Source organism: Pleurodeles waltl, chromosome 9 (genome assembly GCF_031143425.1).
Source record: "Pleurodeles waltl isolate 20211129_DDA chromosome 9, aPleWal1.hap1.20221129, whole genome shotgun sequence".
NCBI classification, from domain to species: Eukaryota; Metazoa; Chordata; class Amphibia; order Caudata; family Salamandridae; genus Pleurodeles; species Pleurodeles waltl.
In genome coordinates this window covers 857,498,498-857,511,235 of record NC_090448.1, presented here as the reverse complement: position 1 = coordinate 857,511,235, position 12,738 = coordinate 857,498,498, and positions in this window count along the sequence as shown.

Here is a 12,738-nt window from a genome sequence, read left to right as displayed (position 1 = left end):
GCAAGGAACCCACACGTTCGTTTAGGAAGCCGCTTCCTATTTCGCGCGCCACTGATTTCACGCTTTTTCGAGAAAGTCTTTTTTTTGCCTATTTGCTGCTCCATCGATCTGGGGCACGCCAGAGGTATGCGAGATAAAATTCATACGCAATCGCCTGAGCATACATAGATCGAGAGTACTTGGGGTACTTTTTTAATTGGCTTCCTTGCATTGCTTCCTGGAGCACTTCTTTCTGTCTCAAAAGTATATAGAACGATGGTAAATTGGGAGTCGGGCAGCACCGCAATTGTGTCTAAACTCACAGGTGCAAGGAGTCCTCTGAAATACCTAACCAAAGGCCCGATGTATGAATAAATAAATGGTCGTAAAATGGAATCGCAAATTGCAACCAGTAATTTGTGACCTGTATAAAATTTTAACACACTGCACTATGATTGGACCCTATCACATGAATGGTGGTCGGTGGTCGGCTGGGATGAATAAAGTCTTAAAAGAAACTGTACTGTGTTTAAAAATGAAAGCTTTTTCTTTGGGAGTTGGCATTGGTTTCCTTATATGAATGGCCATTCCCCAAATAACTTTTTTAATTCACAAAGGGAAATAGGTGGCAAGGGGGAACCATTCCCTTTTGCGAATGCGTCACAATTGCCTTTGAGGTCTCAGCAACTTTTCAATGTTTGCGACCAGATTTTGGTTGCAAAACATTGATATACAGCACAAGGATTCGGTATTTGGAAGGGATGTCTACAAAGTGCCCCTCTCACTTGCAGAATCAATGTGCACTAGAAATTCCACTTTAGGAGTCAGGAAAAAAGTTCAGACTAATAAAATTGGATTGGTAACCTTGAAAAACCATTTTTACCAACGCAAGTGCCGAATCAGAGCATGTGCGAACGTAAATATGCTATGTACGTCTGGCTCCTAGCTTAAGGTTTGGCTGAAAAAATAGCTTCTGGTCACAGATATGTTACTAGTGAATATTAAACATAAAACAGGTGATAATTCTTGTTACTCCTAGCCCTACTCTTCCTTTTCATAGTGCTTACTTTAAAAGGAAATACATCGTCCAGCTATTTTATCATCCAAGAACTGCACTTGTTAGGTTGAACACAGTAGTGCGCAAGCGCTGCTTTTCCGACGTGTTGATATGTATCTGGGCTTTTAACCATGCCCACCGCATGCCCATCATTATCGCTCGTACATGCACATGCTTTTCAAAAATATTTTATTTTCATTGGTAAATGCTTTACGTTTGTCCCTCCTTAGGGCGGTCTTGTTACCGCCTTGGCCATCACCCCTGTTACATGGCTAATTGCACTTTTGCCAATGTGTTTGACTGTGAGCGAACTTCCTTTTCCTTTTGTGTCCCTTCACGCTGATGCTCATGGCGGCCATCGACTCGCTTACATGAACACAGAGCAGAAACAATAGCATGTGGTTGTGAAAGGGCAGCATCACCCAAATGAAAGAGCGTAAATGACTGGCTGGCTAGCTTGCTCTGTAGACAGCAGCGATGCTATCAGATGCTATCAAACCTTGTGGAGTGAATCACACCTAAACAGTGTATATTGCAGCCAAACACAATAAGGGACACACCAGTAAAACAACACGTAAATATTAAAAGACACAATTGTAGTAATATACAGGCATTAACTTAAAAAAAATATTTATTTTCTGTGTGGTCAATGTGTTCCGTGTTTCGCCTATAGTTTTTAAGTGGAAATCGTGTATTTTGTAAGTGCATATTTGCCTTCAGTAAACACAATGTTAGCGTGCTTCTATTAAGCTTTGCCCAATTAAAAGCTACTAAATAGCAACATTTTCATTTTTTGCTGCAGATAGAGGAAGAAGGTACAAGGAGTGCTTTAGTTTCATGCCGGGCCACTGGAATTATATGGCAGAAAAAGACAAAATTATGAGGCAAGGTTGACCAATTTATGTGGCAAGAAAAGTCTGGTTATGAATTTACAATGCCAGTAGCTCCAACTCAACAAGAAAATGCAAGACCTATTGCATTGCAAATGCTTGTTTTTAACTTCCTAAGACAAGTATTTCACCAGAACACTCCTATTCAAAGCTGTTCAACTGCCTCGGTGAAATATCAGGCTAAACATTCAGGATTCCGTGTCTAAACTAGATTCCTGCCAGGGGTGTAACAAAACATAAGGGCCCACTGCAAGGTAAGGTGCCGGGACCCCTCCTCTGCTCACCTCTACTGTTACTGTCCCACAACATTTGTCACAAAGCATTGACCTCTATTCATTACCTTTTAAACTGAAGTTTGTCACTGGGATTCAAACTCATGAACTGCAGGTTAAAAGCAATTTTCCACTTTAGGCATGTCGACTTTTTGAGCTGTTTTATGTATATTCAAAACTGTGACCTGCAGATTACTCATAGATCTGTACAGAAAACCATTAGACCAACTGATGTATCTTACAAATATTAGAATCCAAGCCCCCTCGACTACATACAGTGTACCTTGACGCACTCAGGAATAGTGTTAGTGGATACATTTGGCAAGCAGATATAGCCCGGAACTAGCTCAGAGGATCCGTGCTGAAAAAGGGAAAATGTTCTGGAAACCCACAAAGTGATTGAAAGAGGGGTTGGAGTTGGAATTTGGTGAAATCAAAGGGGGTCACGTCATAATAGGGTAGCATCATAAATAGCTAAGTCAGTGACAGTCTCTGATCTAACAGTAAACAGTCATTATTTTTACAAACTCCACCCATCATTAAATTGAAAAGATAGTAAGCCTGTTCTCCATAATCTAATTTGTCGCAAATAGACTGCATTTAAGGAACCTCCTGCAGGCACCTGTGTATGTACCGCAAGTCTTAATATAGCTTGTGCCAACCTATTAGCTGAAGAGATGATTGTGTAGTATCTGATTCCATCTTTTCATGGATAAAAAAGCTTAGAGTATTAATATGCCTTAAGCAGGGCATTAATATATAGGTGAGAGATTTCTAGTATATGTAGATGTGGGTTAAAGCTGTTGTTGCAGAGATCATTTTCTAACACCCTGGGCACAGCACCTCAATATTTCATAATTCTAAGGTTTCTAAAATGGGTCTTGTTGGGTGATGAAACATGCAGAGGTCTGCAGGTGACCAGTTCTAACCCGAGCTCCATTTTCAAATGTATGTACATTAAGTAACGGGTATCCAATGTTACTAATACTGTTAGAAATTGGGTCTCTAGTTGGCAGAGGCATACACCTTTGTCGAAATAAGGATCACAGTCCTAGTCAGGGTAAGTCACACACAATCCAAATTATCCTCTGCCCACCCTCTGGTAGCTTGGCACTGAGCAGTCAGGCTTAACTTAGAAGGCATTGTGTAAAGTATTTGTGCAATAAATCATACAATAACACAGTGAGAACACCACAAAAAGAAACTACACAGGTTTAGAAAAATATAAGATATTTATCTGATTAAATTAAGGTGAAAAAGATCAAGAGTTGATAATCACAAGTTGAAATGTCACTTTTGTAATGAGAAGAAGAGTCTTTAGTTCTTAAAAGCAACATTTGTCTCTTGCAAGCACAAAGTACCTGGTTTGTGTCATAATTACACACACGAAGACTGCAGAGGAGGAGATGCGTGGAAAAAGGTAGGATTTCCAGGCACACAGATTCTTTTCCATGTGGCAAGGGCTTTGCGTCACATTCGTGCACGCAGGCTTGAATCTTCTTTGTGATGCGGGGTCTTTTGATGCCCAGGGACAATGCAAGGAATTCTTGGGCGTGCGGACGAAGTCACAGCTTTTGGGTCAATCCGGTGGATAATGCGGCGGAGTTTCTGTCTCACAGCTGGAGCTGTATCAATTCTTCTCGCAGAAAGTCAGGCTGTGTCGTTCCGGCTCGGCGATGCGTCAATCCAGTGGGCTGTGCGGCAAAGTTCCTGTCGCAACGCTGGCGCTGTGTCGATCTCCACTCGGGGAGCCTGGCTGTGTCATTCCGGTTCGGCAAAGCAGTGATTTTCTCACCGCTGGGCAGGCTGTGTGTCGATTCCTTTGCAGAGATTAAGGCCCTCATTCTGACCCTGGCGGTCGGCGGAGAGACGGCGGTCGGACCGCGAACAGACCGGCGGTATTAAAAATGGCATTCTGACCGCGGCGGTCCCCGCCGCGACCGACCGCCACTTCTCCACTCCGACCGCCACGGCGGTCATGACCGCCGGGCTGGAGTTTGCGCACTCCGGCCCGGCGGTCGTCCCAAGACCGCCAAGGGTATTATGACCCTGCCTACCGCCGCGGTTTCTTGCGGGCGGGAACCGCCGTGCGAACCATGGCGGTAAGCACTATCGGGGCCAGGGAATTCCTTCCCTGGCACTGATAGGGGTCTCCCCCACCCCCCACTACCCACCCGAGTCCTCCCCCCACACCCTCCACCCCCCTGCCACCCCCCAGAGGTGGTACGAACCCCCTCCCCACCCCCAGCCCGACATGCACATACATGCACCCCGACATGCACACACCCCCAACATGCACATATACACACCCCCTACACACACATACACAACGGGGACACATACCCGCACACATACATGCAGACATGCGCACCTGCCGAACAGCACACATTACCCATAGACACAGCAGCACCCCCCGCCCGCATACACGCACTCACACACCCCCTCTACACACTCACACGCACACCCCCATGCACGCCCACATCACACAACACCCCCCCACCCCCTCCCCTCACGGACGATCAACTTACCTTGTGCGTTGGTCCTCCGGGAGGCGACGGGAGCCATGGGGAGGTGACCGCCAACAGAAGACCGCCAACAGAAGACCGCCACACAGAAATGTGGGTCGTAATTCTGTGGGCGGTGTTCTGCTGGCGTGGCGGTGGAGGTTGACCAGTCTCCACTTTCCCGCCGACCGCCAGTGTGGCTGCTGGCGGTTTTCCGGCGGAACGCTCCCAGCGGTCAGAATGCGCACAGCGGCATACCGCCGCGGTCGGCGGTCTTCACCGCGGCGGTAACTCGGCGGTCTTGCGAAAAGACCGCCAGGGTCAGAATGAGGGCCTAAGTCTTTTTGGCCCTGAGACTTCAGCACCAGGAGGCAAGCTCAATCCAAGCCCTTGGAGATCACTTCTCAGCAGAGCCGGAGCCCAGCAATGCAGCAGGGCAACAGCAAGGCAGCAGTCCCTTACAGCAAAGCAGTCCAGGTGAGTCCTTTGGGAAGCCAGGCAGCTTCTCTTGGCAGGTTGCAGGTTCTGGTGCAGAGTGTCTGTCCCAAAGATTGTCTACGTTGGCAGGGTCAGGGGCCCAGTTTATATACCCAAAAGTGCCTTTTTAGTGGGGAAGACTTCAAAGAGTGTTTCTGAAGTGCACAGGGTCCCCTCTCAGTACAACCCTGTCTGCCAGGGTCCCAGTAGGGGGTTTGTCAGTCCATTGTGTGAGGGCAGGCCACTGTCATTTGAAATGACAGTGTCAGGAGGTTGGGTAGCTCTCCCTCCCCACTTTCAGCTGAGGGGGACACACATTAGACCTGACAGCATTAGGGTGGTCACCCCTAGCTTTTTACCTGCCTCCCTCCACTTTTTAGATTCTGTTTTTGCTGGTTTTAAGACTCTGCACACTTCCCTACTGCTAACCAGTGCTAAAGTGCATTTTCTCTCTCCCTTTAAACATGGTAACATTGGATCATACCCAATTGGATCATTTAATTTACTTATAAGTCCCTAGTAAAGTGCACTATATGTGCCCAGGGCCTGTAGATCAAATGCTACTAGTGGGCCTGCAGCACTGATTGTTCCACCTACTTAAGTAGCTCCTTAACCTTGTCTCAGGCCTGCCATTGCAAGGCCTGTGTGTGCAGTTTCACTGCCAGTTCAACTTGGAATTTAAAAGTACTCGCCAAGCCTAAAACTCCCCTTTTTCTACATATGTCACCTCTAAGGTACACCCTAGGTAACCCATAGGGCAGGGTGCTGTGTAGGCAAAAGGCAGGACATGTACCTGAGTAGTTTAAATATCCTGGGAGTGTAAAACTCCTAAATTTGTTTTACACTGCTGTGAAGCCTGCTCCCTTCATAGGCTAATATTGGGGCTGCCCTCATATATTGTTTGAGTGGTAGCTGCTGATCTGAAAAGAGTAGGAAGGTCATATTTAGTATGGCCAGAATGGTGATACAAAATCCTACTGACTGGTGAAGTTGGATTACTTATTACTATTTTAGAAATGCCACTTTCAGAAAGTGAGCATTTGTCTGCACTTAAATCCTTCTGTGCCTTTCAATCCATGTCTGGCTGAGTTGGCCTCACTTGCATACATCTGCATTTTGAATTGGTCTTCCTGGGCTGGGAAGGTGGAGGGCCTGACAATTACATGTCAAAGGAAAGTAGCCTGCCCTCACACAAAGGACTGCCACAGCCCCTACTGGGACCCTGGCAGACAGGATTGAACTGAAAGGAGTCCGTGTGCACTTCCAAGCCACTGTTTGAAGTCTCCCCCACTTCAAAGGCACATTTGGGTATTTAAACAGGGCCTCTGCCCCTACCAACTCAGATACTTCCTGAAGAAGAAAACCTGAACCAGAACCTGCATCCTGCCAAGAAGACCTGCCTGGCTGCCTAAAGGGCTCACCTGACAGATTTCTGTGAAGGACTGCTGCCTTGCTGTTGCCCTGCTGCCTTGCTGCTCTCTGGCTGTGGTGAGAAGTGTTCTCCAAGGGCTTGGATATAGCTCACCTCCTGTTCCCTGAAGTCTCAGGACCAAAACGACTTCATCTCTACAAGAAGGATTCCTTGTGCGGCGAAAATCGATGCACAGCCTGCCAGAAACGACGCACAGACTGCAAAGCAGTGAAAACTTCACTGCACGCTGAACCAGAATGATGCAGCCCGACTTTGCAACAAGAAGATCGATGCAGCGCACGGCCCACTGAATCGACGCACAGCCGAACCGGAAAGACGCAGCCTGACATCCTGAGAGGAATTAATGCAGCGCCTGCTGTGCAGTTGAACTTTCCATGCAACACCCACCGGATCGATGAAGCCCCTTTCTCTTCGTCCTGTCAACACCAGAAATCCACGCATTGTCCCCGGGGAGTCCGAAAACCCCACAACCCGAATAAGATCCATGACTGAGCTCTGGAACTCAATGCACAGCTGTCCCTGCATTAAAACTAAACGATGCATCACCGTGTGCGGCCCTAGAAATCAATGCACATCCCCTTGTTTTCCACGCATCTCCTCCTCTGCAGTTCTTTGTGGAGATTTTGAACGCAAACCAGTTACTTTGTGCTTGAAAGAGACATTTATTGCTTTTTTAAAGGCACTTTATATCATTTTTACAGTGAAATCTCAAAATATCCGTATTGCATTTTAATCGTTTTGACCTGCATTTTATCAGATAAATATTATATATTTTTCTAAACACTGTGTGGTGTATTTTTGTGGTGCTATATTGTGTTTTTGTATGATGTATTGCACAAATACTTTACACATTGCCTTCTAAGTTAAGCCTGACTGCTCAGTGCCAATCTACCAGAGGGTGGGCACAGGATAATTTCGATTGTGTGTGACTTACCCTGACTAGAGTTGGGTCCTTGCTTGGACAGGGGGTAACTTGACGGCCAACCAAAGACCCCATTTCTAACATTGGTGATCAGCGGTGAGGATAGGACCTGTATTTGTGCAATGACATACAATAGCTAAGTGTTCAGTACCTACCCACAGTTGAAGGTCAACTTGATTTTTTATATTTTTCTGCGATTTTGTTTTTCTACCTGACAATAGTTTCATTAAAATCCTCATTCAACATGTCCCTGGCTGGGTTTCAAACTCGAAATGAAGATTTTGACATAGCCATGCTGGTGACATCTACTGTCAAACAGCTGAAAGGGTTCTGCCGGGATATGGGAGTACCCACCCAAGGTGCCTCCAGAAAGGAGGAGTTTCAAATGGCCGAGGGCCTGGGCAGAAGCCCATTCAGAGGAGGATGCTGAGGAGGAGGGTCCAGAGGATGGCCCCTCAGAGGATTTTTTGCCATCAGTGGATGATGTTACCATTGCAATTGTGCCCCCTGCCAAACCAGGGAGCAGTGTCTCTGATCAGGGCCTGACCGCCGAGGGCACTGTGCTGTTTAGGTAAAAGGCAGGACATATACCTGTGTGTTTTATATGTCCTGGTAGTGGAAAGCACCTAAATTTGTTTTCCACTGCTGTGAGGCCTGCTTCTTTCATAGGCTAACATTATGGCTACCCTCATATACTGATTGACACAGCACCGTGCCCTGGGGGTTATCCAGGGCCTACCTTAAGGGTGACTTATATGTAGAAAAAGGGGAGTTTCAGGCTTGGCAAGTACTTTCAAATGCCAAGTCGAAGTGGCAGTGAAACAGCATACAAAGGCCTTGCAATGGCAGGCCTGAGACGTGGTCAAAGGGCTACTTCTGTAGGTGGCACAATCAGTGCTGCAGACTCACTTGTAGCATTTAATTTACAGGCTCTGTGCACATGTAGTGCATTTTACTAGGGACTTACAAGTAAATTAAATATGCCAGTTGGGTATGAGCCAACGTTACCATGTTTTAGGGAGAGAGCATATGCACTTTAACACTGATTAGCAGTGGTGAAGTGTGCAGAGTCCTAAAGCCAGCAAAAGTGAGGACAGCCAAAGAGGAGGAAGGCGAAAAGTTTGTGAGTGACCCGGCAGAGAGGCCATTTCCAACAAATACTCTTGTTAAAGAGGTCACGATGTCCCATTGAATTGGATTATAGCCCCACCTGTTATTTACAGTACTTACAAACAGAAAACGTGTTGATTGAAGCACTGCATAATGAAGTAGTTGTGTATTTAATATATAGCTATTCTTAACCCCTTCACTGCCAGGCCTTTCCCCCCACTCCTGTGCCAAGCCTTTTTTGGTTATTTTGGGTAGTTCTTGCTTAGGCCCCCTTATCTTTTTGTCCACATAAAGTATCCACTGCACATTTGCAGCCTTTTTTCCAACATCCTGGAAATTCTAAAGGTACACAGGGTTTATGGATTGCCTTGGAGGGGACAGAGAAAATAGCCAAAATACAGCTACATTTCGGATTTTCTGGGAAAAATGGGAAAAAAAGTGCTGCAGAAGAAAGAGTCTGATTTTTCCTCGCAAGTGGTATAAACAAAGGGTTTACTGTGCTAAAACCACCCCCTTCTCAGCTTTCAGGAACAAGAGGCCTTTGTAAGAAACTCAACATTTCAACACAGGTTTGGCAGTTTACTGGGACATCACCGATTTTTCCTATTTTTTGTGCTTTCAACCTCCTTTCAGTTAATGGTAGAAATATGTATGAAACCAAGGGTGGATCCTGGAAAACTATACATTTCATAAAGATAGAAAACATTCTCAATTCAGTAAGGTGTCATTTGTGAAGATCCTTCAAGTAAAATTTGAAATAAAACAATTTTAAAATTGAGTTGAAAAAAACAGTCCTTCGTGCCTGCATTTTCACCGGTAACTTCTTCTAACAATGACAGATTTTCAAAAGTAATATACTGTTACACCTACTGGACCTTTCTGGTTGTGGGGATATATAGGGCTTGTAGGTTCACCAAAAACCCAAGGTAACCAGAGTCAATAACTGAGCTGCACCTTACAATGGTTTTTCATTGTGTATCATGTATGCAGCAATTCATTTGGTAAAGTATAAAGAGTGAAAAATAGGTATCAAGTGAACCTATGTATTTCTGAAATTGGGATAGAATGTGGAGCTTAGAAGCAGTGATTATTTGCACATCTCTGAATTTGTGGGTGCCCATACTAGTATGTGAAATAGAGTGCATTTTTCAAAATTACTTCTTTTTTACACACTGTCTTACATTTGGAAGGCACAAACGCAGAGAAAGACAATTGGTAATAACACATGTTCTATTATTCTGTGTAAAAATGGTACTTCACTTGTGTGGGTAGGCCTAGTGCTCCGACAGGAAATGTCCTAAAACGCAACGTGGACACATCACATTTTTCCACTGAAAACTGACCATTTTGTGCAATGTGCTTCTCTGTGGGTTTTGGGCCCTAGCTCAGCCAGCAACTATGGAAACTGAGCAAACCTGTACATTTTGCAAAACTAGACACCTATTGGAAACCAGGATGGGGTGACTTGTGTGTCTCTCACCAGGTTCTGTTAGCAAGACTCCCTTGTAAACCTAAAAAAAAAAAAAAAAAAAAATTTTCCTCACATTTCTTTGATGGAAAGCTTGGGAATCTGAGGGTAGACACAAACTTCCTTCACCCAATAAAAATGGTACCTCACTTGTGTGGGTAGGCCTAGTGCCAGTGACAGACAATGGCTCCAAATGCAATGTGAACACATTTTTCCACTGAAAGCTGACCCTTTTTTGCAATATGCCTAGCTGTGGATTTTGGGCTCCAGTTCAGCCGGCATCTAGGAAACTTAGCAAATCTGTACATTTATTTAAATTAGACACCTAGGGGAATCCAGGGTGGGCTGACTTGTGTGGCTCCCACCATGTTCTGTAATGCAGAATCCCTTGCAAACCTCAAAATATGTTGAAAAAGCAAATTTTCCTCACATTACTGTGATGGAATATTCTGTAGTCTGTGGGGGGAGTCTCAAACTTCACCCGTCCAGCATTCCCACTTGTTTCCCAATACAAATGGTACATCACTTGTTTGGTTAGGCCTACCACCCCAACAGGAAATGGCCCAAAACGCAACATGGACACATCACATTTTTCCACTGAGTATTGACCCTTTTTTAGCCACATTTGAAGTTTGTGGGGTATTCTAGGTAGGAAAATGTTGGGTTATCCATGCAAGCCACACTTTCCTCAACGTCCTCAGCTGTCTAGTTTTCTGAAATGTCTGGGATTGGAAGTGTTGGACTTTTGCTTATGCAGGGTCATCCCAAATCTTTTTGCCTCCTGCCTCCTATTTTTTCTGACCTGTCACTGTTGGCTTTTGAACTCTGAGCACTTTACCACTGCTAACCAGTGCTAAAGTGCATATGCTCTCCGTGTAAATTGTATGTAATTGGTTTATCCATGATTGGCCTATTTGATTTACTAGTAAGTCCCTAGTAAGGTGCACTAGAGGTGCCAGGGCCTGTAAATTAAATGCTACTAGTGGGCCTGCAGCACTGGTTGTGCCACCCACATAAGTAGCTCTGTAATCATGTCCCAGACCTGCCACTGCAGTGTCTGTGTGTGTATTTTTACACTGTAAATTCGACTTGGCAAGTGTACCCACTTGCCAGGCCTAAACCTTCTCTTTTCTTACATGTAAGGCACCCCTAAGGTAGGCCCTAGGTAGCCCCAAGGGCAGGGTGCAGTGTATGGATAAGGTAGGACATATAGTAATGTGGTTTATATGTCCTGACAGTGAAATACTGCCAACTTCGTTTTTCACTGTTGCAAGGCCTGACCCTCTCATAGGTTAACATGGGGGCTACCTTTAAATCTGATTAAAGTGTAGATTCCCTTTGGGAGCGGATGGACATGTGGAGTTTGGGGTCCCTGAACTCACAATTTAAAAATACATCTTTTAGTAAAGTTGATTTTAAGATTGTGCGTTTGAAAATGCCACTTTTAGAAAGTGAGCATTTCCTTGCTTGAACCATTCTGTGACTCTGCCTTGTTTGTGGTCAGTTCCCTGTCTGGGTCAGTTTGACAGTTGGGTTGTTTTTCACCTCACACTAGACAGTGACACAAAGGGAGCTGGGGTGTAACCTGCATTTCCTGATTAGCCATCTCTGCTAGGAGGTAGGGGTGGAGTGGTCACTCTCATCTGAAAGGACTGTGCCTACCTCTGACAATACAGACTCCAACCCACTGGTGTGTGTCTGAGGCCTTGCCTGGTTAAGGCAGGATTTCACAAGTAGGTGTGAGCCCCCTTTGAAGAAAGGTGACTTCAAAGACTAAAATGGGTATAAGAAGGGCACCCAAATCTACAGACTTTAGAAACACTTCTGGAACCAAGAGGAACCTCTGCCTGGAGAAGAGCTGATAGCTGAGGAAGAAGTGCTGCCCTGCCTGTGACTGTGCTTTGTGGAGCTTTCCTGCAGTGCTGCTTCTGCCAGAGTAAGAGGGCAAAGACTGGACTTTGTGTGCCTTCCATCTTGTGAAGAAATCTCCAAGGGCTTGATTTTAGAGCTTGCCTCCTGTTGTTTGAAGTCTCAGGGACAGCAAAGACTTCTCTCTGCCAGCACCTGGAGTCTCTGGAGAGAATCCTGCTCTGACAAGTGGTGCCCTATCCAGTCCCTGGGCCCTTGAAAGGAAAGCTGGTGGAAATCCAAGAAAATCGACTTCGGACGACTCCGGACCGACGCCGCTGCTGAATCCGGTGACGCCGCCTGCACCCTACGCCGTAACCTTTGCTGGAACGCGACGCTCTTCGCAGGCCCGACGCCGCTGCGACTCCGTGGAAGTCGCCGCACCACGTCGTGACCGACGCCCCTCGAAGTGCACGGATTCAGCGTTTCGCACAGACGTCGCGATCTCCGACTTCGCGCATCTGCTTGTTCTCATTCTTCACCAAAGGTACTGTACTTGGGGGTCTACACGACTCCGTGTCCGGCGCCACTGGTGTCGGCTTGTTAGGAACGACTCCGTCAGGACACCGTGTTAACATCTCATCGAAACATTTTTGTTTCTAAGCGCTATTTTGGAGTTTAATCTCTAAAAATTCATAACTTGACTTGTGTATGTCGGATTTTTGTCGTTTTGGTCTTGTTTTGTTTAGATAAATATTTCCTATTTTTCTAAACTGGTG